Here is a 26960-nt window from a genome sequence, read left to right as displayed (position 1 = left end):
CCCCTTACCTCTGAAACCCATCTCAACTGAGAAGCCTTTTCAACAATGGGGTCTTGATTTCATTGGAGAAATCCATCCCTCTTCCTCAGGCCAACATAAGTGGATTCTAACTGCCACTGACTATTTCACCAAGTGGATTGATGCCATTCCATGCAGGCAGGCCAATGACACCACCATTATCCAATTCCTTGAGTGCAATATCCTGTCTAGATTTGGCTGCCCTAAGAAGATCATCACTGACAATGCCGCTGCTTTCAAATCCAAAAAGATGATCAATTTTTTCCATAAATTCCATATCACTTTAGACCATTCCACAGCCTATTACCCTCAAGGTAATGGCTTAGCCGAGTCATCTAACAAGATCCTGATCAGTATTATCAAGAAGACCTTAGAAGAAAACAAGAAGAACTAGCATAGAAAGCTCACAAATGCCCTATGGGCAGACAGATTGTCAACCAAGAAATCCATTGGGATGAGCCCTTATGAGCTAGTATATGGCATGGAGGCCAGATTTCCTTCATCACTGGGAATTCCTGTTATCAAGCTGTTGCAAGAGTTTCAAGCTGAGCCAAATGATATACAAAGGAGGATAAACCAAACAATTCATTTGCAGCAGACAAGAGGGCAAGTCTATGGCAGAGCTCGAATTATGCAAGAGAAGCTCAAAAGGATGTTTGATAAGAGGACTAAGGCTGAGAATTTCTGTGTTGGCAACAAAGTTCTAAGGTGGGACTCACGAAGAGAAGACAAGGGAAAACATGCAAAATTTGATTTCCTTTTGAGAGGGCCATTCATTATTTCTGTTGTTCAGGGAAATAACACATATTTCCTCAAATCTATAGAAGGCAGCACTGCTAAAGGAGGCCCTGTAAATGGCCGTATGCTGAAGCATTATCATGATCCCTTTTGTTGAACATAACGCAGCTTTGTAAATATCTCTTTGTACATTGATATTTGTATATATCAGCACTTTTGTTTTTATTTTGTATAAACAGTCTGATTGTTAGAGGAGCAACAACAAAGTTTGTGAAGACACAGCCAATGCAAGTCCTCTATTTTTAAGCTCTGTCTCTATAGTAATCTCAGCAAAATAGCAAGAGCAACACTGTCATATCACAGTGATTTATGTTAAAGAGAAACTGTTTGCAGCTTGTAGTCTTCAAGTCAACAGTATCAAAAAGAAAGGAGGATTTTCATTTACTTCAGCACCCTTTCAAAGACAAGAAAAGAAGAGCTCTAGTTTTATTCCCTTTTGTGTTTACTTCACAAGGCAGTTCTCAAGCAAAAGTGTATGCAATATCAAGCACACAGAAGAAAGCAGGCGATGCTTTATTTTTCACAGTGTTTCAGTTAAGGAGGAGTGCTGCATTCAGAAGTTAAAGTTCTAGTCATTCAGAAATTAGCACGGAAGAAATTTTCAATTAACAGCAACTACAGAGGATCAAGGCATTCTGACCTGCTATTCTTGGCTTGTCACAAGGAAAATCCATCCCCAAGTGGAGCCACTGTTAGTCTCCTGTTGCAGCAGGTTAATCATCTTTCATGAACGACATTTTTACATGCCAAATATGTTGTACTATGCATGTTGCAATGCTCCATATTTGCTACAGTTGGCTAAAGAAGTGTGCTTGAGATTGTGCTAGTCTAAAGTGCCACTGCTGTGTTCTATTTTTGATAAGTTGATCCATTTTCATGAGTTTTCAGCTAAGGGAGGTCCAAACAGCTTAATCTTGGTCTCCCTAGGTTTCAATTTCCTGTTTTAGAATATAGAGAATAAACATCTGTCCAAACTGTTTAATCTTGGCAGATCTGTAAATAGGTAGAGAAACAAGGGTGCTCAACAGCCTAATCTGAGCCCCTGGATGCAATAAGTGTAGATTTAGATAGGAGGACAGCAAGAAGAAAAGAATGAAAAGCTGGGTATGCTAGTTCAAGTGCACCCAAACCAAAAAGAAGAGAAAATTCTAGGTGAGTAGGTCGGGTAGGTAGCTTTGTGGTTGCAGAATCATGGCTTGTGATCCATTTCATATTGTCAAGTGTTATATCTATCATATCACAAGTTGAAGGTAGTTGTTCAGTTGGAGGACTTAAAGCGAGGCATGTCTAACTCCCCTTCTTCCTCTTTCCCCAAATCACTCACTAACTTCCCTAAAAAGAGGTCAAGATCTGCTTGATACGTCTTAGTTTCATCATTCTCCATATCATTTGCCTTGGTGAAGATCTACTTCACTCAAGGAATTTACACACTTCTTCTATGAATCATTCTCCCCCTTAATAGCCTAAGATTCACATGCTTAGTTCTTTCTTATCATTTTTCATGTAAACTACTAACACTACTATGTAGCTCCCTATCTATTTCCCCTTCCCCTAGTAAAACTATGTACATAACTCCCCTATATACTTATCCCTCCCCCTGGTTGAAAAATAACCATATACATCCTTGGGAATTGCTAAGTTTATCTGAAACTCAGCAAGAACCCTCATTTCCCCCTCAAACCATCTTCTCATGAATTTTGGACACTTTCCAATGCATAGAACCCTTCATTCCCCCTAACTATCTCCCAAGTGCATAAGGACTCATTCCTTTGCATAATTCCCCTTCACATGTTTAAACATCACCCCTTTGACCTTGGTTTGCCTTTATAAGGCATGAAAACCTCTTTGGCCACTAAACCCCTCTCAAAACCACATCACTTTCCTCCTAAGTGCCTTTGGACTTCTTCTAAGGCATAAGAATATGCAAACCATGCAAAAACCTTCAAAAAATGATAAAATCCTCCTTTTTTTGGCTATCGGACCCCTTCTGATGCCTTAGAATCCAAGAAAATGCATAAAGGTTACCCCCTACGAATTCAAAAGACTTGCATTTTTGAATAAATAATGGCTCCGATGAGAAATGGGTCCTTTGGGTCCCCTCCGATGCGATATCGCTATCGGGAGGGGGCAATCATATGTTCAAACAACATATATAACTCCTCTGAATTCATGTTTCCTTTGCATTTTAATAAAATGCATGCCCGGATGAGAAAAGGATCTATTTGATCCCCCTCTGATGTGATATCGCTATCGGGAGGGGGCAGTGGCATATATAAGTGAAATGGCTAAGTCTCAAGGCATGGGGCATAATGCCGATGGGCCAGACCCAAAAACATATAAAGTGGACTGGTAAAAGCATATCGGGTCCGCCACATTTCGGCGTTTCTATGTGGTAGCCCCATGACCCCGCCGATAGAGAATTGTCGAATTAATCACAGCCATCCATTTCTGGGCCCCAAATCAATGGCCCATATGTAATCAACGGTCACCCCATGTATATGGCTCCGACCAGTGGAGCCGAAATAAAATTAAGTCGCGGCGTATAAAGGATTTCGGGTCTGTAAGGGGGCGTTGCACAGCGAAAAGGGAAGGCTCCGACAGGGCGGAGCCGAAATATAATAAACTGCAGCATATATAGATTTTGGGTCCGCTAACCCTTTTTTATTAAATCTGCCGATTGACATCGCCGATGGGTCAGACCCGATTCAAATAAAGAAAGGGCCTATAGCATATCGGGTCCGCACAGTTCGGCGATTCTATATGTGCTGCCTCCCCGGTCCGCCCCGATGCGATTTAGCGATAGTCGTTGGATCGGCCCGTGCCGGATCAACGGCCAGGATTTAAAGGCTGCTACAGTGCCCGCCAAGAGCCAATTTTTCATCAAAATTTCATGTTTTTGGTACATTTTCTGTGTTATTTGGAAATGGGCCGTTTTCAAAGGTTTTGTGTGCGGCGCTCATGCCCACCCGGGTATAAAGAAATCATGGTTTTCTCAGGCCATTCTTGGATCGCTCCAGGCCCAAACTGCCCCAAATAGCAGGTTTTCACCTCGGCAGACCTTCAATGACCCTTTACTCATCCAGTTCATGACTTTAAGTGTTGCTAAAGCATTTTGAGTCGGCCAAGGGCAGACAACCACCCAAAAGCGGCAGAAGGCCTCACAACAGATATTTGGGCTGATCAGCGGCCAATAAGTGTTGATTTGACAGTTTGAGTGCATTTTTGAAGCCAAGATAGCTCAGGTGTGTGCCAAAGAATATCAAGATGCGGCAAAGAGTATCAATGTAGTTTTTCAAAGTAGATGAAAGCAAAGCAAGCCCAACAAAGTCAACAAAGCATCATTCGGCCATTAAGGCTCACCAACACTTCTTTTGTTGCTTTAAAGCCACCTAAAGGCATAGATGAAGGCTTTCAAGGCAGAGTTATTGCAGAGACATTGTTCCCAGTCATATTTTTGGAGCAGCGCTGCCTCCTTAAATGCATAGTTATCACACAGAGGACAGCGTGTGGCTCAAGGAACTCTTTTGATCCATTTTTTAGGTAGCTGCCCGAGCGCAACACTTAGATAAATTTTTTAAGCATTTACTTCAATATAAAATAGATTAAAGCACTCATTTTCCTCAGATCTGCCTAAGATCTGCTGTAATAGATATTTTGAGATGCCAGTTACACCAGCACAGCTGTTAGATAGATATTTCTGCCATTTACTTCTGTACAAATTAGGTTAAAGGCATTTATTTGAGGAGATCTGTCCCAGATCTGATGTTTGTAAATATTTTCTATTTAAACCACCCTCTGCACTGTTTTAAGGGTTGGTTGGTCGATAACTTCCTCTCTAGACTTGCATTGTATTTTCTGAGAGTCTCTAAAATCAAAGATCGCTGGAATGTTTGGGAGATGAACTGGCTGTTGTGTTTTAATGACTGAAGAGTGACTATGGAAACCTAACGCTTCTACATAGCCCAAAAAGTGTTTCTTATCTCTGTTTACAGTTTATATGTGTTTATCCCATCATTGTTTCACTATCTAAATAGCAGAAAGAAAGAATAATTCAGAGCTCACTTAGTTGTATTCTGTTCTCAATTTCTGTGATTTATCTATGTTTTCCTCTGAATTAGTCCTAAATATGAATACTGATTTGCTCATATTTACACTAGTTCCTTCATATATGAATGTTGTTTAGGAATCTTTGATTGCTCCTATATAAATGTTCATTCACCTTCCCTCTGTTAGAATAATGAGAGCTACTTAGCTGCCTTTCATTCTCTCACCTTCGTTCCATCTCTATTCCAGCTCAATATTGTTTTATGTGTAGTTATCCTGCTCTGTATTCCTCTTGTGACCATGAAAACGCAACATCAAGCCTAATCCACGACTCCATGCCCAATGGTTTGAACTTCTCACACTATGCATCCCAACTCTGTTTGAAAGAATCCCCCATCCCACCAAACATAAACAAAACCCCCTTGAACTCATTAGCTAGCCTAATATCATCTGCAACAAAGCTAAATTATAAAGAGAGAGCCCTCTCTGATTGCAGGTAGGCTAGGACCTGCAGTCCAAAGATTGGTTTGTGGTTACCTCGGCCGTATCCTTTAAGGAGCTTTAAGGACAACCTGAGTGATAACACCTGGAAAAGAAAATCATGTAGCTGACTTTCTTTCATGAATGCAAAAATCAGTTGATGCAACAGCAGTTGAAGATCAATTTCCAGATGAACATTTGTTTGTTGTCATTATTAATACACCCGGGTATGCTGATGTTGCAAATTATCTAGCAGTAGGTAAATTACTGAAACATCTGACCCCAAATGAACAAAAACAGATTGTCCAGCAAAGTACTTGATTTTCTTGGATTGGGGGCTACCTGTTCAATATAGGGGCAGATATGCACATTAGGAGATGCATCCACGAAGATGAAATTTTTGGAATTTTGAAAGCTTGTCACGACGGACCATGTGGTAGACATTTCGTCGATTGAAGAACTGGTCACAAGGTGTTGCAAACAAGGTATTATTGGCCCACGATCTTCAAATATGCAAAGAACTTTGTTCAAGCTTGTGACAACTGCCAAAGAGAAGGACACCCTGGACAGTCCGTCGAAATGCCCCTAAACCCAAAGCTAGTTATTGAACCATTTGAGCGATGGGCCCTCAATTTTGTTGGTCCGATTAACCCATCATCGAACAAAAAAACATATATTTCGGTGGCAACAGAATATGTCACAAAATGGGTTGAAGTAGAGGCATTGCCGAGAGCTATAGAGGATTCTATCATATAGTTCCTGCTCCATATATTTGTGCAATATGGCCTCCCAAGAGATATAATTATAGATGGTGGACCATAGTTTGCTGGTAACAATATTGCTGCAACACTAAAAAATTACCATATCCAGCATAAAATTACTACTCCATACCACCCACAGGCAAATGGCTAAGTAGAAAGAAGCAATAAAATAATAGAAGCAATCCTAACAAAAACCATTGCATCACATAGACATGATTAGGCCACAAGATTAACAGAAGCCTTGTGGGCTTACAAAACAAAATGGAGAAGCACTACTGGCTATTCACCATACCAGCTAGTATTTGGAAAGGAACTCATCTTTCTGATAGAATTCGAGATACAAACACTACGAACAACACAAGAAGTTAGTCTAAATCTAAATGGAGCATAGATTAATAGATTATAGTAGATCAATGAGCTAGATGATATCAGTCTCTCTGCCCTTCAACACACTACATTGATCCAACAATAGTGAGCTAAATGGCATGACACTCTCATTAAAAAGAAAGGCTTCTGTGAAGGAGATTGGGCGCTCCTATACGATTCCAGGTTTCAGGATTTTTAGGGGAAACTTCAGACTCGTTGGCTGGGACCATATGAAATCCAGAAGGTACATGATAATGGCACCCTTACTCTAACCACCATTGACAAATCTAGACATACCTTCAAGGCGCACGGCCACTGAGTTTGACTATACCGCAAACCACTTACTTAGGAATCCTTCTACCAGCAACTCTGCAAAGACTTCGACATGCAGATTTTGGTGGAGGAAGAGAAATCTTCCTCACCTCTGGTTCATTAACTGATCCAACTGTTACATTTTGTATATAATTCTTTTCTTTTGTTAGCGTAAAATTATTCTCTGTACATATTTTTTTTGTATTTGCACTTTGCTGTTCCTTTTAGGAAGAAATAACATTCTCATCGACTTGCTGTTCCTTTTTCAAGGAACAACACCTCACATTCTACTGTTCCTTTTTGAAGGAACAACAGTTCCAGCGTTTTTTCCGTTCCTTTTCGAAGGAACAACAATTTTGCATTCTGTTGTTCCTTTCAGAAGGAACAACATTTTCACCGTTTTGTTGTTCCTTTTTCCAAAGGAACAACACTTGCATTTTTCTTCTGTTCCTTTTTCCAAAGGAACAACACTGTCGTTTTTTCTGTTCCTTTTCCGAAGGAACAACACTTGTGAGCACTTTTTTTTTTTGTTGTTCCTTTTTTCGAAGGAACAACACTTTCGTTTTTGCTGTTCCTTTTCCAAAGGAACAACACTTTTGTTTTTCTATTGTTCCTTTTCCGAAGGAACAACGCTTTCATTTTTGTTGTTCATTTTCCAAAGGAAAAACACTTTTGTTTTCTGCTCTTCCTTTTTTCGAAGGATCAACACTTGAACTTTTTGTTGTTCCTTTTTTGAAGGAATAACACTTGCATTCTTTTCTGTTCCTTTTTGAAAGGACAATATTTTCATATTCCTTTCACTTACGCTAGTTCTCCTTGCTATTCCAATTAAAGGACAATTGTTGTTCCTCTCAATATACAACAGTTTTGAGTCTTTTTTTTGTGATTTGGAGCACAACTATACACTTGTGCAATGGATACAAAACTAGAGCATACTGAAATCAACAAATTACATAAAATCGCTATTTTTTTTGCAAGAAATTTCTTTGAATTGATAGGAGAAAAGAGGAAAGGACACAACTATTCATCACTTTGTCGTCATTGTTCTACTAATACTGATATGATTGGTTATCTTTATCATGGTGGTTCTTTTTAAATTCCCATAATCTTCTTTGATCATTATTAAGGAATAAGAACAAAGGGTATATTTTTCTATTGAGATGTTAAGACATCTTCCACCATTCCTACTCTTAAGGAGTGTTGAACCACCCTTTGTGTATAAATAGGAAAGTACTTTACAAAAGAGAGAAAAAAGAGAAAAATATGATTTGCTAATATGTGTTTTCAAATGAGGGATAGGGGGTCTCATCAAGAGCTAGCCTACCATGATCATAAGGAAGAAAGTGAAGTGGCATTCTCACTATGGCCACCACACCAGGGATATGATCCAAGAGGCACATTAGAAAAAATAAAGAGTCTTTGGAACAAGAGGTCTCATCACGAGCCAACATGCCTACCTTTCACTCCTTCCTAGTGAATGGCATTATGGTTTATCTGGTTACCAAGCTAGCATAGTGACCTCCATTTTGACATTGCACAACACTTCCTAAGCATACACAAAGGATCATGGTTCCATGGGTGAAAGAAACAACTCTGTCAAGGTTATGGACATCTGTGGGCAATGGATCTCTGTTGATGGTATTAAAGTCACATTCCTTATACACCAATAGAAATTATCAAGACCCTTCTTTGTCTTATACCTTTGTAATAGGTTAAATGAGATTATGTATATAACCTCCCCGAACCTTAAACACATGAAAATCTATTACAACCAATTATGACAGAAAAATTTGATAACGACCACATCAGACTTTTTGTGCACGTCAACTTTCCTATCCTCCCAACCTCGCATCATATCACGACATTCTCTTATTTATTAAGCGATTCTATTATACACCTCGATTTTGGCAACTTGATCCTTTTGTAAACATGGCATCTCGATATACGTGGTTCCTTTATGACTCTGTACCATGGCAGTTCGGCACACCGCTCCCTCATTTGACGGCCGAGGACAGGCTATCACATTGAAGGGGGGAAACAGGTGACCTCATAATTTTCTGGTATATGTGTCAGACTATTATTCGGAGAATTTTCACTTGGGAATAACAAGGCTTAATGGTATATTGTTTTCCAATCTGCATGGCTTGCTGTTCCTAAGCTATTTCTGTATTATACTTTGCAACAAATTAGTAAGTGACTTGGGATTTGAACGAGTTTGTTGTTTCGTTATTTTCTCTATATTTTCTAACAGCTTGAATAACCTGCTATTCCATTACTATCTATGCATTTTTATAGTGTGCTAAGCATGGGAGGAAGATCAATTCAGAGAGAACCATAGGTATTGACAGTTTCTGATGCTGCACAGGAAATCCTAACAAGGGCAGGGTGGATAGTTTATCTTAATTGTTTACAAGAATACAATGAGACTGTAGCAATAAAATTCTTGTAGAACTTGCAAGAACATCACTCCACGGTACGAGGGAGACACATAGCAGTCACTGATGACATAATTGCAGAGGTCTTGGGACTGCCAGCCACTGGACCTCTGTGGACTCTAAAGAAGGAGAGACTGTGAAAAGTCATAAAAATCTTCCAAGATGAAGGCCAAAACCTGACTGTAAGAGGACATGGAGTTCTATCAGTAGCATTAGGAGAGCCATGGGCAGAATTGGCAAGAATCATCCAGAGCTACATCACCTGTGAAGGCAGGAAAGACATGGTAAGACCACGCCACCTTAAACTTTTAGTTGTATTAAAACAAAAATGCTTTATGAATTTTCCTACATTTTTAAATTCTTTACTACATGATGTTGCCCAATGCATGATAAAATCATGCCACGTAGAATTGGTAGTAAGTCACCATGGGCTAATATGACTGATAGTTAGCTACAGTCTTACTCAAAAATACAGAATTTGGTAGGCACTGATCGTTATGATAGATGGGGGACTGACTCTGCCAGCCCCAAAATGAAAACATGATACCAGTACATCGAATAGATCATTGAAACGGAGGAAATCCGTTAGATTGGCATGAATCAGAGGGAGGCTGGAAAATTCCCAAGGGAATACCAGTCAACCGGTAGAGATATATGATTCAGGTGATAAGCAACCCCAACAATTGGAAGGGGAGGAGAATGAGAAAGAGTTGGAGGAAAATGAGGAAGGAGAAACAGAGGAAGAGACCGAGCAGTCTAGGTAGGTGGAGGAAGAGACAGAGCAACGCAGAGAGAGCCCATTGCAAAATCCATTTCAAGAGGACGATTTGGCCCATATTCTAGCCAATATGGGTGAATATTCTCAACCTCTCAGCCCACTAAACCTCCACATCGAAGAAGAACCAAAGGAGCATTCTGCTCATGACAAAAATGCATCCGAAGAATTGTGTGACGAGGAAGAAGAGGAAGAGAATCAATCCATTCATGATGCAAGTACATCTGGAGAGAAGAGTGATGAGGATAAAGAAGAGGAACAATCTTCTCCCAACCAGACTACAGCGGAAGAATTTCATGGAGGAGAAGGGGTGGAAGAAGAAGTCACCCAGGAAATAACAAAACAAGCTAGGGTTTTTACTCTTGAACAACCCGATCAGAACAAAAAAGAAGCACCCCAAGAAGAGAACCAGAAAATTGGCCAAGATGACAGTCCAAGCCCGAGTAAACAGACAACTGTTCCTTCTAAGAAAACAGAAGAAATGACTAAAAGCACCGCAAATACTGCTTAATGTGATAGCACGACTTTGACAAAAAATCTGGGTTTTGAAACTGGGAAAGAGAGCAAAAAGGACCTCGGGGGTAAAACGTGCAACCACTCTAGCGAAACCCCTTAAGAAAAAGATTAGGAGGACTCAAGACTAGCCTGCTGTTCAAAACTAAAAAGAACAGCATTCAGCTGTCACCCATGTTGAGGTACAAATAGATGATATATCAGCTTGTAAAAAAGAAGTTCAGACAGAGGCACGGTCCTCTAAAGGAATGTGAACCATAAACACGAGACGATGCAATAAGAAGATTCAAGTAAACCTTCTGCTTACAACTACCATGTGGGACAGTGATCCGAGGACAGTAACTTTGCGAAAGGACTTGGTGCAAGCCTAGAAAATAGTAGAGAAACTTATAGAACAGACTATCTCTCAAGAAAAGTATGAAAAATTACAACAACAGCTGAGGAATGTCAACTTATCTGAAAGCCAAGCCTTTGAAGGATGGTGAAAGGAAGAAGAAAGGGTCAAAAAGGTAACTCATAGACTAGATGTAGTCATCAAACAAATGGATACCTTATGCTCTTTGTATACTGACATCCTATCATGTAGAGCACCTGCTAGGAATTATGCCTTGTTCTTAATGGAACGATATTTGCAATTGAAAATTAAAGTTGTCAAAGCAAGAGCCCCGATAGAAATAAACACTATTGACGATTTCATAAATTGTTGTAAGCACTATGGGGTGAAGGTTCAAAGATTATTATGTGAATTCTATTTGCATAACCTTGTGTTAGATCAAGAAACAGAGCAGAATCCCAGCCCTTTTGTTGGGGATATCCAACTGCGGGCATTCATTTCTTTTGGTGTTAATCAAATAAAATGGCTTAAAGCCTATAATTCCTTTCAAAGACAAGAAAATGGATTAGGCTTATGGGTGCAAGTTGAGCCTATAGACCCATTACAGTTGTGGAATAAACATAGGAACCTCATGAGGACTTTGGGCATGATTGAGGCATTAGGACCTATTCATACAACAATCAGTCGGCAAGGGATAGAATATTTCTTTACCGTTAAGGACCTTTACATTGCAGTTTCCAAATTCCGATATCATACTTTTAATCCGAACATCCAACTCAGGGAACCGTTTAACTATGAGAAATTTAAGCTAGCTACTGATCACTTGGGTCTTTATGGTGACCTTATTTTGAGAGAAGGACTATCTTGGTTAGGTTGTAGGTTCCACAGTCTGGTTATTTGGCATCCTGCACCAAGATACCAGGCCTTGTATGAAATGCCTGAGGGTCAAATGTGTTTTGCTATTTTACATAACGGTTCTGTTATATTTTGTTTATGTTCAACTCGGTAATGTTGTTCTCTGTAATAGGAATGTTGTGTTGTTCATTCTGACTTTGTAACACATTGTTGTTCCTTTAACCATTGATATAACATTGTTGTTCCTTACAGAATGCCATTGCTGTTCAATTACAAAGTAACTGTGTTGTACATTCATAAGTCAGTATTACTGTATTTATCTATGGTTTACACTTAACTGTGATTCTTTTTCAACTGGCATTGCTATTCCATTACGAATCACAATCGTTACTCTTTATAATTGAGATTTATACTTGTTGTATCGAAGTCAGATTACTATTTATTCTTATATTAAGCATGCTATGTTTGATATTCATTTTGGTTCATTGTACAATTATATTTGACTCCAGTTGATGTTCTATATTTCATTTCTGTTATTTGTTGTTGTATTTCTGTTTGTTGTCCGATTCATCTTTAGAGTAAATATTTCTACCTAATTCCTGTAGGGTATAATTGTTGCATTCATTTCTGTAGACTAAGGTTTTGTTGTTCAATCTTGTTCACAAGACTAGTTTTTGTTCCATTTCCTATCATTTGTATTATCATTTCTTTGGTGTGCAGAACGATCTGAGACTATAGTGAGCATTGACATTTGTTGTCTAGTTCCCAGATTGATGATCGTTTCCTCGATTATCTTTAATTACATCAGTTTACAGAGGGATGAGTTACCATTACTGTACCCTTGACTAATACATTGCTCTAGTTTTCTAAGTGCATGATTTGAGTTTTAAGGTTCTTTTCTATAAGTAGATCTTATTTCAAGCATCCATTTACTCTTGTATTTAGAGCACTATACTACTAACATTAATATGACAAATGACCGCCTGAAACTGAGTACACTCTTTGAGATAACAAATCGTTCCTGGATTGATAAGTTAATGTAGGGTAAATAGAGGTGAAAAAGACTCTTTTTACTGCTCGACAGTTAGCACTCCATAGGCTTGCGTTTTGACCTAGTGTATTAAGTACTCCAACGATAACCCAAATGCGAGAGTTATGGATATCTAAAAAACACTAAATAGTGAATTTAGCAGGCCTAATTCTGAAGCACAGTGGATTGTGGGATTTAAAGAGATCATGATGCTAGTAGGTGAGACTCCTTGGGAGCTAGGTTAGAGGTTGAAATGTACGATCCATGAAGCCAATATGAATCTGACAGAAGGAAAACATTGCGAACGCTTTGTAGCTTGCTACTACCACACTTAAGGAGTATGTTGTTGCAGCAGAAGATAACGACTCAGGACGAGGCCCTCGAGAATTCCATGAGACTTCATGAGACCCCGATGCAAGATCCTAATCTAGGAGTTCAATAGATCCATTGCACAGTTGAAGAATCTGTGCCTTGAGATGCAGAGTCTGAAACAAGACAGGATAGTTCAACTGAAAGTGTGCGAAGAAGTGTGGTGCGTGAAATGCAAGAGTCAGGGTCATGACAAAACCACTACCTAGTCTTTACAAATTACCTTGCAAAAGGAGGAACGATGCTTTTAAGGCTAGGAGCTCAAGTAGGACCTAGCGCGGTGCCTACTTTGTGGTGTGCTATCTGTCAAGTGGCCAGAAATCATGCCACATTTAGCTGCCACTTGTTACATAAGTATATGCAAACTCTGCAACAGTTGTTATGCAACTTTTTTATGTCAGTGGGACATGACGAGCATACTTTTAGGAGTTATGAATTGATGATGGATAGAATGCCTACCTACATAGTTTAGGCCAAACGCAGCCCCTTGACCATAATGCAGGAATGGCGTTGACAGGATTTCAGGGGCACGGACGAGGCAGAGGATGACCTGGTAGAGGTCGCGAACAATTGATTTACTACAATTGCGGAGGACCAGGATGCTATGCCCACGATTGCACTAATCCAACATGCCCATCATGCAAGTATTGCATGTTGTTTGATCATGAGACAAAAGATTTTCCTATGCTGATAACTAGGATACGCAACAAAGGAGCCCTTGTGAACTGCCGTGAGGCACAGGGGTGGGGCAAAACATTTCATTACGCATGGCTGCTATTGTCAATAGTATTGGTGGCATAGGAGTTGCTCGAAGATAGTTAGTTCCCTTTGGTTGCACAGGACCTTCCAGAGGTAGCGAAGTATGCTTCGCTGTGGGAAACCAACGATGCACAATGGATCAGAGAGAGGAAGATATTTTGGGTGCTAATGGAGATGAACATCAGGATGGGGATCAATCACAAGCTGTGGTTATCACCCACAATCTACAACAGTTTGCAGATCTTTGCAGAGTTTAAAGAAAACTTCTACCATGTCTTCATCAGGGTGCAGAAGAACGCTATGAAGACATGGCATGAGTTACCATACTTGGCAACCGACGATGTAATTTTCGTGGTTCTTGAGGTCTTGGCCACCAAAGTGGCGTGCTCTAGCTGACTCTGCAGTGGAAGAAAAGAAGTCCGTCGTGCAACACAAGAAAGAAGAGACAAAACGTTGGATGGCGTAGCTGGCGAAAAAGTGCAGGAAAGAAGAAGCAATGACTAAGGCCCAAGTGGTGTGTGACATTGTGAAGTTGACATAGCAGTAGAAAACAACAGACAAAGAGCGCGAAGGATAAAAGTCACCTTTGCCCAAACCAGAGACCGATACAAACAAGGTGGTATGGACCCACAGATGACGTCCACCCAACTCAAACGTCTGCAACCACAAGAGAAAATAGGGCCACAAATGAAAATAAATGCCTCAAAGACGTCATTCGACCCAATCACCATCACTAAGAGGGATTTACATGATATCAACGAAATGGTGAGGGATGTAATGGCAGAGGCCCACCAACGGTTTGTGGAACAATAACAATTGATATTGGGGGATCTCTGGACAGAAATATGAGAGTTGTAGGTGTGTACTCCACAGGATAGCATGGTGTCCACTAGCCTCGTAGTCGGCACTTCAACTACAGAGGAAATGTTGTGTGCCAGGGTGACCAATGCAATAGTGCTACCAGATGGAGCACTCATTACATAGAATGAGGCCAACAGGCCTATGGTCAGTACTTTGAAAGGGTTTGGATTAAACATGGATGCGCTCCCTCAGGAGATGCTCTATCTCTTACAGGATGGAGTCACTGTGGAACTGCGGGCCAGGGAGAGTCATGCTATACAGGTAATGAGCGAGAAACACATCAACATTGAGTAGTTGTGCCTATAGTACAATGAAGCACTGGAGCAGAAAAAATAGATAATGCAATTTGTGGAGGAAGCTTGCCAGATGGTCCCAGAGTTGGCCATTCAAACAGAGGAACTGGTGGAGGTGTGCATCCGCAAGTTAGCCTCAGGGATGTGTGACGTATGACAATATATGGCCAAGGTTCAGCTAGAGCTGAACCTATAGATCGCAGAATTGCAATTGAAGGTTCAGCCTTCAACTCTGCTGGAGGTCAGAGAACAACAGACCACTGTCATCACAACAATAATGGTGGTGGTTGATAGTGCAGTGATAGACTGCATGAAGCTATTTGAACAATCATTCCCCATCCTAACCATCCCACTGGAGGACTTGAACATAGAGCGCCTATAGATAGAGGTACATGAGCTGTAACAGAAATACAATGAGGTAAAAGGGACTACGCATATGGTTGCCCTTACGTAGAGGCTTGAAAGGATGCAGCAGGCAAAGGCGCTCAAGGAGTAGCTGGATGTCGCTCAACACAAAGATGTGGTCTTGAAAGTGAGCCTATAGCCATGGATCGATGAGGCATATACAATTATACCATCCATTGAAGCAAAGCGTGTACAACGACAAGTAACGCAGGAGAGGATTCAAGGCATTAGTTAAATAATAGTAATCATCGAAGAGCGCATGGAGGAAGTCGAGTAGGTAGCTACTTAGTGCGCTACAGAACTTGCAGCGATCTAAACAGAGATGGGAGTTCTTTGGGCTAAGTTCTCCGCAATTGCAGAGTGACTCAAGGGCAAGTCACGATGTTTGTGTTGGGGGCATATTGGGCACATGATCCCCCAAGGGCCGTTTTGGGGCTAACAGCCTAGATTTTGGTCCAATTTTGTAATTCCAATGTAAAGACTCCACATTTTGTGGGCGCGCGGAGTGCAAAGTTTTTAAAGAGTCATAGGGTTGTCTGCCCTCTATTTGTATACGATATTACGGGTACGATAGATGATTCGAGCTACGATCCCATACGACGCTAAAGTGTAATTACATATATAATATATGCATTCAAGTAGTTTTTGGTCGATGAGGAAGGGAATCAGGGGGACGATCATTTAGGAAGGAAGTCTAACTATGTTTGTTTGGTGCTCAAACCACACTACTTATGTCTACGCTTTTGCCTACCCTATATTGCTAGTGTTTTTTCATAACCTCGCTCAAGTGCTTCACGGGCTTGCTTGGGGAGCTTTGCACTTTGAGAATTCATATTCACTTTTAAGCCTACTTTCAGGCAAACCGGAGGGACATCGGGTTAATCGATAGTAGCTGATCGACATCCATTCACTCGATACAACACTAGATGCTTACTTACCTTCCTACATACAATTACCCCTATACTTACCTTGCCACAAGTCATCCCCGTATTTTGCCACATACGTGGGTTCGGTCCTCCAAGGCCTGTTGGAGCTCTCTTCAACCTGCCTCGGAAGGTGGGAAGCATAGATTGCGATGGCTGGCTGGATGGATTGCTTTATTGGCTGGATGGCCGCTGTTGGTGCTCTATGCGCAGGTAGAAGTACCTCCTTTTGGTTCCGTACTGGTAAGGTGTAGTATGCACTGTGTTCCATAAGGGTAAGCTTTCAATTGTTGGTATCGTTTTAGTGCTCTGCTTGCTTGAAATAGTTGTGGTTTTTCCCGGAAGAAAGAGCAGGTTCTTTTCAGTTTAGTACGATATCGCTGAACACCTCGCGGTGCTTACACCTATCGCCTATCGAAGTGATGTTCTTTCACCTCGGTGTGGTCCTTTCACCTTTTCTTCATTGTTCATTGTTGTCCCCCGCAGCTGCTCGGGCGGGGAATGGAAATGTATGAATATGGCTCAACCATGAAAAACTTTCTTTCTCTAAGCTATATGCCACATCCCTCCATCTTGATCCAAATCACTTGATAAGAAACATATTCGAACTAGCGGCAGGAGCACAAAACCATCGATCATATCCTCACAGCAGCAGATGGAACTGAGCATTTGGCATAAGATTGCAATTGGGACCGGCTGGGTGTGAACTGGTTGACTCAATAACCGTGGGCGTTAGGTAACTGCATTTGGTAACAGGGTGAAAAGGCGACTAGGAACACTAGGTAATCTCAGAACACCTATTCTAGTAATAGGAACAGATCAGAAGAAGACTTCTAAGTTGTATCTAACTGAGATGTGTAAACTGTCCGAACAGGATTTACTTTATATTGAGAAGTTTGGTACCTATACATTAGAGGAAGGGGCTCGACTGATAAGGATCCTTTAGGGGGCTCGACTGATAAGGAGAGGAGAGGGAGAGGGAGAGGACCCTTTAGGGGGCTCGACTGATAAGGAGAGGAGAGGACCTCACCATATGAATAGTGAGTGTCAAGGTTCTAAGTGCCAACAACCAAGCCAACCAAGCCACCAGTAAGATCTCAAAGTGAAAGTAAGTAAGCCAGTCTATCAAGGTTTGTACAGATACCAGCTTGTGAGTTGGTTGCTTCGAACAGAAGAAAGGACTGGTCGATCCCACTATACACCACAGGGAGGGAGGGAAGGAGGAGGATGGATGCCTTGCACGTAGCCAAGTGAAACTATGCTCTTCAGGTTCACTGTGCATTGTTGGACCTACCCGTGTAGGTGCACTGTGCCGTGTTGGTTACTGGTTTGCAGCGACGAAGCCGTGCCGTCAAGTTATTCATCAGAAGAGGAATTCATTCAAGCTAAGCTTACTATAGCCTTTCTCCCTTTCGTCATGTCAAGTGATCAACACGGAGTGGCCCCTACCGCAAGACCCTCCGGACCTTCCCTTTTTTGCATCCTTCTTCTTCTAGGTGAAAAGATCTATGGGTCAAACCTCTCTCTAGAGCTGTCCCCATTGAATCGGTAACGCTCTTCATGGCTAACATATAAGTCAAGGGTCTAAAGATTCAAGGTCAGAAGTCAAGAGTCCTAAGGTAAGGGTCCTAAGGGCTCGACTGTTAAGGCTGCCATCGCCCTTACTCCTTTATAGGGGTCACTCACTATTCCGATGGTGAGGATCGGCAGGGGCTCGACTGTTAAGGAGAGGCCCGGTAGGGGCTCACCATTCCAATGGTGAGGGTGCGTAAGCACACTCGACTGTCAAGGCCGCTACTCACTCAACTACTCATTCAAAAAGGATAGGTAGGGGACTCAAGCTTCTCCCTCTCATCCATTCAGCTCGATTGCTAGTTGGAGGGGACGGATGGTTCGCAAGCAGGCTCGACCATAAGCCCCCCCACCCAATAAGTAAATTGAACTTTTCCTCTCCTCTCCCTTATGGTCGAGTACCTAAAGGTCCTTATCAGTCGAGCCCCCTGTCGGGTCCTTGCACTAGGAAGGCAGGCTCGACTGATAAGGATGCGTAAGCAGGCTCGACTGTTAAGGCCACCATCACCTTTAGGTGCTCGACTGATAGGGAGAGGAGAGGAGAGGGGCTCACCATTCCGATGGTGAGGAAACGACCGCCTCTCTGATCAAGACTTCAAGGAAGGCCAGGGTCAGGCCCGGTAGGGACTCACTATTCATATGGTGAGGAAATATACATTACTGGCTACTTAGAGGGAATTATGTGGAAAGCTTAACCTCAGTCATGTAGGTGGAGCATAAGTCATAATGAGGCTCCATACAGCAATCGTAGAGCGGGCGAGCATGCAGGCGGGACCAAGTTATAACACTCGACCCCTATGATGCTCTTCCAGGGGGGGTTCTAACTAAAGAGTAAAAAACCAACTCTCTGCCATTAGTTCCCCCCGGCCCCCTTCTTGGGACCCTGAGCTCTACTCTATTTCCGAACTCGAAGGCTCGACTAATAAGGACCTTTAGGTACTCGACCATAAGGTCCGTTAGGGGCTCGACTGATAAGGAGAGGGAGAGGAGAGGGCGTTTTCTTGCATTTTACGGGTACTTTACACACCCAAGCTAGGGTACCAGCAGAGCTCTGCGATAACCTAACCTCCTTCCCTCCCTTTCCTTCTTGCTTGGTCTGATCTTGGTTCTGGTTTTGGAGATCCAGAGGTCTAACAACGCGTCCAATCTGTGCTGGGGCTTGCGCTTCCTAGTGCAAGGACCCTTTAGGGGACTCGACTGATAAGGAGAGGAAAGATCAGCATAGAAAAAGGGATGAACTTGGAAAGGAGCCAGTTTACCTAGCAGCAGCTTAAGTAGCGGATCCAGGTGCACATGCATCCAAGCATGTAGCAGAGGCAACAAAGGCAGGGTCAAAGCCAAGTACAGATCTACCGCCAGCTCAACTGGTCGGGGATCATAAATGATGATCTCTGCGAAAAAGCAGGGGGGTTTAGCCCCGTCCTTGCGAAAAGTATGGAAGGGTCGAGCCTTTATGGATAAGGCTTCCACCCGGAAGAGAAGCTGGGACGGGAAGGAATTCAGCGGGCTATGGGACTAGAATGGATATCGGGCGAGGTAGCTCAGAAACTGGATCAATGGAAACAGGATATGGATCTCGATCCGCTGCTTCACCTTCCTCTCCTGCTGCTTAAGAGCCCGCAAACCGGGTCGATCGAGGGAGATATCGAGAACCATCAGTCGCCATTCTCCCAACCGGATCAGCATACGGAAGAAGTGAAACAACAACAAACTGTTCTGCCCTTCGAAGACCCCTCTCCCTCTCCCTCTCCTTATCAGTCGAGCCCCTGACGGACCTTATGGTCGAGTACCTAAAGGTCCTCTCCTCTCCTTATCAGTCGAGCCCCCTAAAGGGGATCTGCATCTCGGTATGGGTTGGGATCGTCAAGATGAGGGGGAATTGTCATGTACATGGGAGCAATAAGGAGTGGGAGCAATAAGGAGAGTGGTAAAGCAAGCGGGTAATGCCAGATCATCATTTAACCTATCGTAGTAGCCGTCGAGGTCTCAACGACGCAGGCAGGCAGAGTGCCCTTACTTAGAGGCACCTAGTAGTGATAATACGACGTAGCAACGTCTTTCTAGCGGGTCTAAAGAAGCAAAGAAAATTGAATGAAACAAAACCAAGTATGATACAAAGGGTGTAAGATGAAAGATTGAGCTAAGCTTTTCTTGGTGTACAGGAATTTGGAAATGAAAACCCTTGGTGGAAGACAAGTAGTGGTTTTTTTACCTGCCTGAGATCTATTGTTGCCGCCTTCGACCTGCTGAGAACTTGCTGCATGCCTGAGATCGACCTTGTCTCCATACGTTCTGCAATAAGACCTGTTGCTTCCAGCAATGCCCTCAAGCAAGTCACGAAGTACCCCTTTAGGGCCTGCCTGAATGTAACGAACGAAACGGTCGAGCGGCTCTCCAACTCGCCCTTTCTTTCTTCCCCTCAAATTGCTAACCAAAAGGTAAGGAAGGTGTTATGCCCAGCCTCACCATCGGAATGGTGAGCCCCTAGTGGTCATTTCCTCTCTCTTAAGTCCTAGACTTAAGTTGCCTACAAGGACCCCTGAGCTGAGGGTCCGCCGATTAAGGCATCGTATAAATGGAAAGACACCCCCTCATCGCAATATTCAGATTCACTTAAGGTGCACTTAAGGAGGACGACCAGCGAGGGGGGCAGGTCAAAGAATACAAAAGCTAGATTTGCTTTCATCCAAATTCCAGGCTGGTCCCACAGAAACGAACGGACCGGCCTTCAACTATAGAAGATCTACCCATGGTTCCTGGACCTTGGGATTGTATAAATAGAGCGAAGCTCTAAGTAGTTAAGACAATTAATCTAAGATCGAATAATGAAGATGTATGCAATATAGTTTCAAAGTGTAAGTCTATGTTTTGGGTCATAGCATAGGTAGAGGCTCTGCAACTGAGTGTGCAGAGGCCTAGTAGTTCGCAGCTAAGTGTGTGGACCCCTGTAGCTAAGTATGCAGGGAGAGTCAAGTCTGTAATCATCTCGAAGTATTAATAAAGAGAAGTTTCTATCATTTCTACATATTTATTTCCTATTTATGCATCTGTTATTTTGGGTATGAATTTCACTTATAATTCTTATATGATGCGCAAATGTGTATAATTGTATTGGTTAAGTGAACGCAAGTAGGAACATTTGTTTACATGAAGATAATCAAGACATGTCAATAAGAAAACTAAGATACTTAGTCTAGTTTGGGAAATAGCGCAATTTGATACTATATCAACACCAAAGGACTTCAGTGTTGAGATTGCAACAAGATGGTGGAGCTTAGTGAAAAGAGTCGCCTTCACTAAGTGGGCCCACAGGAAAATTATGGTGCAAGTTCTATTTTTGGATCCCAGCAGGAATGATCATAGCAGGAGTTACCACAACAGGGATGATCATAGCAGGAGTGACCACAGCAGGAGTGATCACATTAGGAGTGACCACAGTAGGAGTGATCATAGCAGGAGTGATCAAAGTCTATTTTTAGACTAGCTATCCAAAATAGAAAAGTCAAATATTATTGTCTCATAATAGTATTTGGACTATAAACTTGATCTTATTCTCTTGGAGCACTTCAGTTTGAGCTACAGATGTGGCCCATGCAGCTATCAGAAGGAAGTACGATTTTCTTATGAGTTAGTTGAGTTGTTGCATGCATGACTTCAGTTAGAACTCAATCAATTGAGTTTGGTGGAGTTGATTGTAGAGTTGATGGAGTTGTGTTCAGTTTGACATGGTTAAACTAGTTGTAGTTAGTCTAACTGCAAATAGACTAATGACGAGTTGTTAAACTAATTATTAAGTCATAATACAACTATAGAATACATCAATTAACTCAGTTGCATGTCAGTGCATGTTCAATTCAGCAGGGACAGTGTTAGAGAATCAGATTGCTATCAGTTGTGACTATAGGTGTACATCAGATCTTGCACAATCAAGGGATTGAGTATGCCAATGAGTTTGCTAATGTAATTTCCCAGCATTATAGCCTCTGCTCACGTCTAACACAATGTGATTGATTCTTTGGAGGTGAAATACGAGTTTGGTAAACCATTCTCATTCATTCTTGAGCAGGTATTGAGCAGTGGAGGCAGGCAAGGAGTGGAATAGATTTGGAGATCAGATCTTAGCTGTATTGTGTGTAACAGGTGGAGCTAGTACTGGATTTCTTGTGATAATCATTGCACTTTGTAATGTTACATGGTCTCAATCATTAATATACAGATAGTTGGGGTTTTTAGCGAGATTCTTTCCCCGGGTTACATACTGTGTTAATGTGTGAATGCTCTTGATGTTTTATTGTTATTGATGTTGCGATATTGATGATCAACGTAGAGGAGCTTATGTATTGTGTATGTATTCCGCAATAGTACATGATCAGGATAATCTCTGTTGAATATGTGTTAAATTATTCAAAATTTCTACATGGCATCGGAGTGAGCGAGATAATTGTAGAAAAATTTCTACATTGTATCAGAGCTGTTGATCATCAGATATACTATTCAGGAAGTGTTTTACATTCTATTTCTTCAGGCAGAGTCTGTAATCGGGCCAGGTAGCCTCTAGATTCATCCTTCCTTTGGAAGGTGAGATATCCGGTGAATGCCCATATAGTCAATCTCTGTACGAGAAATATTGTGTTCTCACGAATCTCAGATCCGAGGTGGTTGAGTTGGTTGCTCGTGGAATTCAAATTTGCAGCAATGTTTTCTTGGTGGCAATGCAACAATGTCTTTCAACGGATTGCGATTAGAGTATGCTCTTGAGGGTAGCTCAAACTATATTGCATGGAAGGACAAGATGGAGGTAGTATTGGATGATAACGAGCTGAAGGAGTTCATAGATACGGATGTCCCAAACCCTATTGATGCTACTCAAGCTGATGCTTGGCAAAATAAGACCGCAAAATGTCAAAGGATTCTATTGGAGTGCGTGAAGGATCACATTTTGTCCAGCCTCCATGGAAAGGCTACTCTATATTTTATGTGGAAATCATTAACATAATTATTCCAAAGCAAGAGCGATCAGAGGAAGCTGGCGCTCAAAGATAAACTCAGAAACATCAAATGCGAGAAGGGCGACAATATGCCCAAGTATCTTAAGAAGTTCACTCAGTGTCGAGATGATCTGGGAAGTGTGGGGGTTACTGTCGATGATGAGGAATTGGTGAGCTTGGCTCTCCTTGGTCTTCCGAAGAGTTGGCATTCGTATCAGGACTCTGTCAATGGTTGGGAGAAATTGCCAAGATGGGAAAGACTATGGTCAAATCTTGTGCAGGAGGAGATCAGGCGGAGTACCAAGGATGGATCTTCGTCAAAGGGAGCTGATGAAGAGAATTGCACTTTGGCTGCCAAAGCAAAGAAAGGGAAGAACAAGAAAGCTTCTCAGTCTGGTGTGAAAGGCAAGAAGCAGGATATGTCCAAGGTGAAGTGTTTTCACTGTCACCATCACAGACACTATGCCACTAATTATCCGCAAAAGAAGAAGAACAAGCATGTTGCTAGATAGGCAGTAGGAGAGGCTCTAGCCTCGCAGTTTGAGCTTTATTTTTCATTGATCACATGCTTGGTTTCGAGTGTGATGGGATCGGTGTGGTTATTCGATAGTAGTGCGTCTTTTCACATGACAGGAGATAGAGATTTGTTCTCTGATCTGGAGGAAAAAGATCTTGGAGTGCACATCGAGATGGGGGATGATGGTAGATACAGTGTGACCGATATCGGTACCATTTCCTTTGAGAGGGAGTCTGGTAAACCCTTCGTATTGAAGGAATTCATGCATGTTCCAGGATTGAAGAAGAATCTTATCTCAGTGGCGATGTTAGAAGACAAGGGGTATGATGTTGTTTTCGGCGAGGGAAAGGCTTTCCTGCACAGCAAGACAACTGGTGAGACCCAGAAGATAGGGGTTCGAGTGAGGAACCTTTATCAGTAGCATATAGATGGATGTGCAACAATGGCAGGCAAGGCAAAAGGATTGGTGAGTCAGGATGATGGCGAGTTGTGGCACAGGATATTGGGTCACCTTCACCATGGAGCCTTGAAGATACTGCAGCAGATCACTACAGGGATTCCTAAAGGCACACTTGCGCAGTCAGATTAGTGCAAGTGTACTTTGGGGAAGTTTGTGAAAGCCACCTTTCACGAGAAGGATAGTCGCGCAACGATGATCCTTGAGAGAATTCATACAGACGTGTGTGGACCTTTCTCAGTTGCTTCGACAAAAAAACACAGGTATTATGTGATTTTTGTTGATGATTTCTCTCGTAAGTGTTGGATCTTCTTCATGCAGAAGAAGAGCGAGACATATTCAAAGTTCTATGAATTCAAAGCACTGGTTGAGAAGGAGTCTGGGAAGAAGGTGAAGGCTCTTAGGAGCGATAATGGTGGTGAATACATCTCAGACGAGTTCAAGGATTTCTGCAAGGTAGAAGGGATTCGTAGCTGAGCAGAAGAATAGAATGATTGTGGGTGCTGCACGGGCAATGTTGCATGATCAGGGCCTACCCCTTCACTTGTGGGCAGAAGCATGCAATACAACAATTTATGTGTAGAACCGTTGTCCTCATATGATACTTGGCATGAGTACACCCGAGGAGGCTTATTCTGGTAAGAAGACTAATCTTTCTCATTTGAGGATTTTTGGTGCTAAAGTTTACATGCATGTGACAAAGGATGCCAGGAAGAAGTTGGAGCTGGCCGCAGAGGTTGGAATATTTGTGGGGTACACTAATATGCCCCACAACTATCGTGTGTATTTTCCAGACAGTGGTAAAATTGTTGTGCGATGGGTTATAAAATTTCAGGAGGAGAAAGCCATGAAGTGTTCGCTTGAGAGGGAGCTACACTTGCATGCATATGAGGAGCTATTAGTTCCTAAGGATGAGCTTTAGGATGTGGATCAGCCACAGGACGAGGTTCATGGAGTGGAAGAGACCACTCATGCAGCGCCAACCATCAGAGGGCGAAAGCACTTGATAGAAGCTGAGCGACTAGCTCAAGATGTAGAGAAAGTTGTAGGACCACCTACAGCCCAACACAGGTAGAGACAGTCACCTGATCGTTACACTGGATACATGGCTCTTATGAGCAAGTGTGTTGTGACTGAGCCATCCTCTTTCGAGGAAGTTGTGGAGGATCCTACATGGGTAGATCCCATGGTGGAAGAGTATGATTCTATTGTCAGAAACAGTGCATGGGAGATTGTTCCTAGACCAGAAGGGAAATTAGTGGTGGGTTCGAGATGGGTCTACAAAGTTAAGCAGGCAGCTGACGGGAGTGTAGAGAAGTACAAGGCAAGATTTGTTGCCCGAGGCTTTTCACAGATAGAGGGGATTGATTATGAGGAGACCTTTGCACCTGTCGCAAGGTATTCTTCCATACAGATGATTCTTGCTCTCTTAGCACAGATGGGATGGCACATTCATCAGATGGTTGTGAAGACTGTGTTCCTAAATGGAGTCATTGAGGAGGAGGTGTACATTGAGCAACCCGAAGGCTTTGAGGTCTTCAGCAGCGAGTCGCATGTGTGCAGGCTCAAGAGAGCGTTGTATGGGTTGAAGCAAGCACCACGTGCTTGGTACACACAGATAGATAGCTATTTCAGAGGACTTGGATTCTCCAAGAGTGAGGCGGATCCTAACCTATACCAGATTGTGGTGGAGGGTGAGTTGCTTATCATTGTACTGTATGTTGATGATTTGATTCTAACGGGTGATGAGCTGTTGATATTGTCATGCAAGAAGGATCTTGCTACAGAGTTTGAGATGAAGGACTTGGGCCTCCTTCACTATTTCCTAGGATAGGAAATATGGTAGCGCAGTGGTGGAGTTTTTGTTTCTCAAGACAAGTATGCTCGGGAGATACTGGAGAAGTTCAACATGCATGGCTGCAAGCCTGTTGAAACTCCTCTTCTTGGAGGTTGGAGGAAGGAGGATGCCACTTCAGGAGAAGAAGTGGATGCCACTGTTTATCGACAGTTGGTGGGGTTGATGATGTATTTGGTCAATACATGACCTGATATATGCTATGCAGTTAACCAACTTTCACAAGCTATGGTTAAGCCTACCAAGCTCTTCTGGAAGGCGGGCAAGCATGTATTGCGCTACTTGAGAGGCACATCGGGATATGGATCTTGGTATAGACAGGAGGATGCATATTGGGCAGGGAGCTCAAGAGGCCGAGTATATGGCAGTAAAGACATCAGGTACCATCATATTAGAGATTGTGTGCAGCGGAGGATCATGTTGCTTTCATACATTCCAACGGAGGATCAGGATGTTGATATTCTGAAGAAGGCTCTCACCAGGAGCAAATTCGAGTACCACCAAGGCAGGATAGGGGTTGCTGATAATCCATATCTTGTCAAGAGGGAGTGTTGAGATTGCAACAAGATAATGGAGCTTAGTGAAAAGAGTCGCCTTCAATAAGTGGGCCCGCAGGCAAATTATGGCGCAAGTTCTATTTTTGGATCCCAGCAGGGATGATCACAGTAGGAGTGACCACAGTAGGGATGATCACAGCAGGAGTGACCACAATAGTAGTGATCACAGTAGGAGTTATCACAGTAGGAGTGATCACAGCAGGAGTGATCAAAGTCTATTTTTAGACTGGCTGTCCAAAATAGAAATGTCAAATATTATTGTCTCATAATAATATTTGGACTATAAACTTGATCTTATTCTCTTGGAGCACTTCAGTTTGAGCTACAGATGTGGCCCATGCAGCTGTTAGAAGGAAATACACTTTTCTTCTGAGTCAGATGAGTTGTTGCATGCATGACTTCAGTTAGAACTCAATCAATTGAGTTTGGTGGAGTTGATTGTAGAGTTGATGGAGTTGTGTTCAGTTTGACTTGGTTAAACTAGTTGTAGTTAGTCTAACTGCAAATAGACTAATGATGAGTTGTTAAACTAATTATTAAGTCATAATACAACTATAGAATACATCAGTTAACTCAATTTCATGTCAGTGCATGTTCAGTTTAGCATGGACAAGTGTTAGAGAATCAATTGTTATCAGTTGTGACTATAGTTGTGCATCAGATCTTCCACAATCAAGGGATTG

This window comes from Pinus tabuliformis, chromosome 2_1, assembly GCF_031772625.1.
Source record: "Pinus tabuliformis cultivar Carrire ecotype Pingquan chromosome 2_1, CPIR1, whole genome shotgun sequence".
NCBI classification, from domain to species: Eukaryota; Viridiplantae; Streptophyta; class Pinopsida; order Pinales; family Pinaceae; genus Pinus; species Pinus tabuliformis.
Note: the sequence above shows the minus strand (reverse complement) of the source record.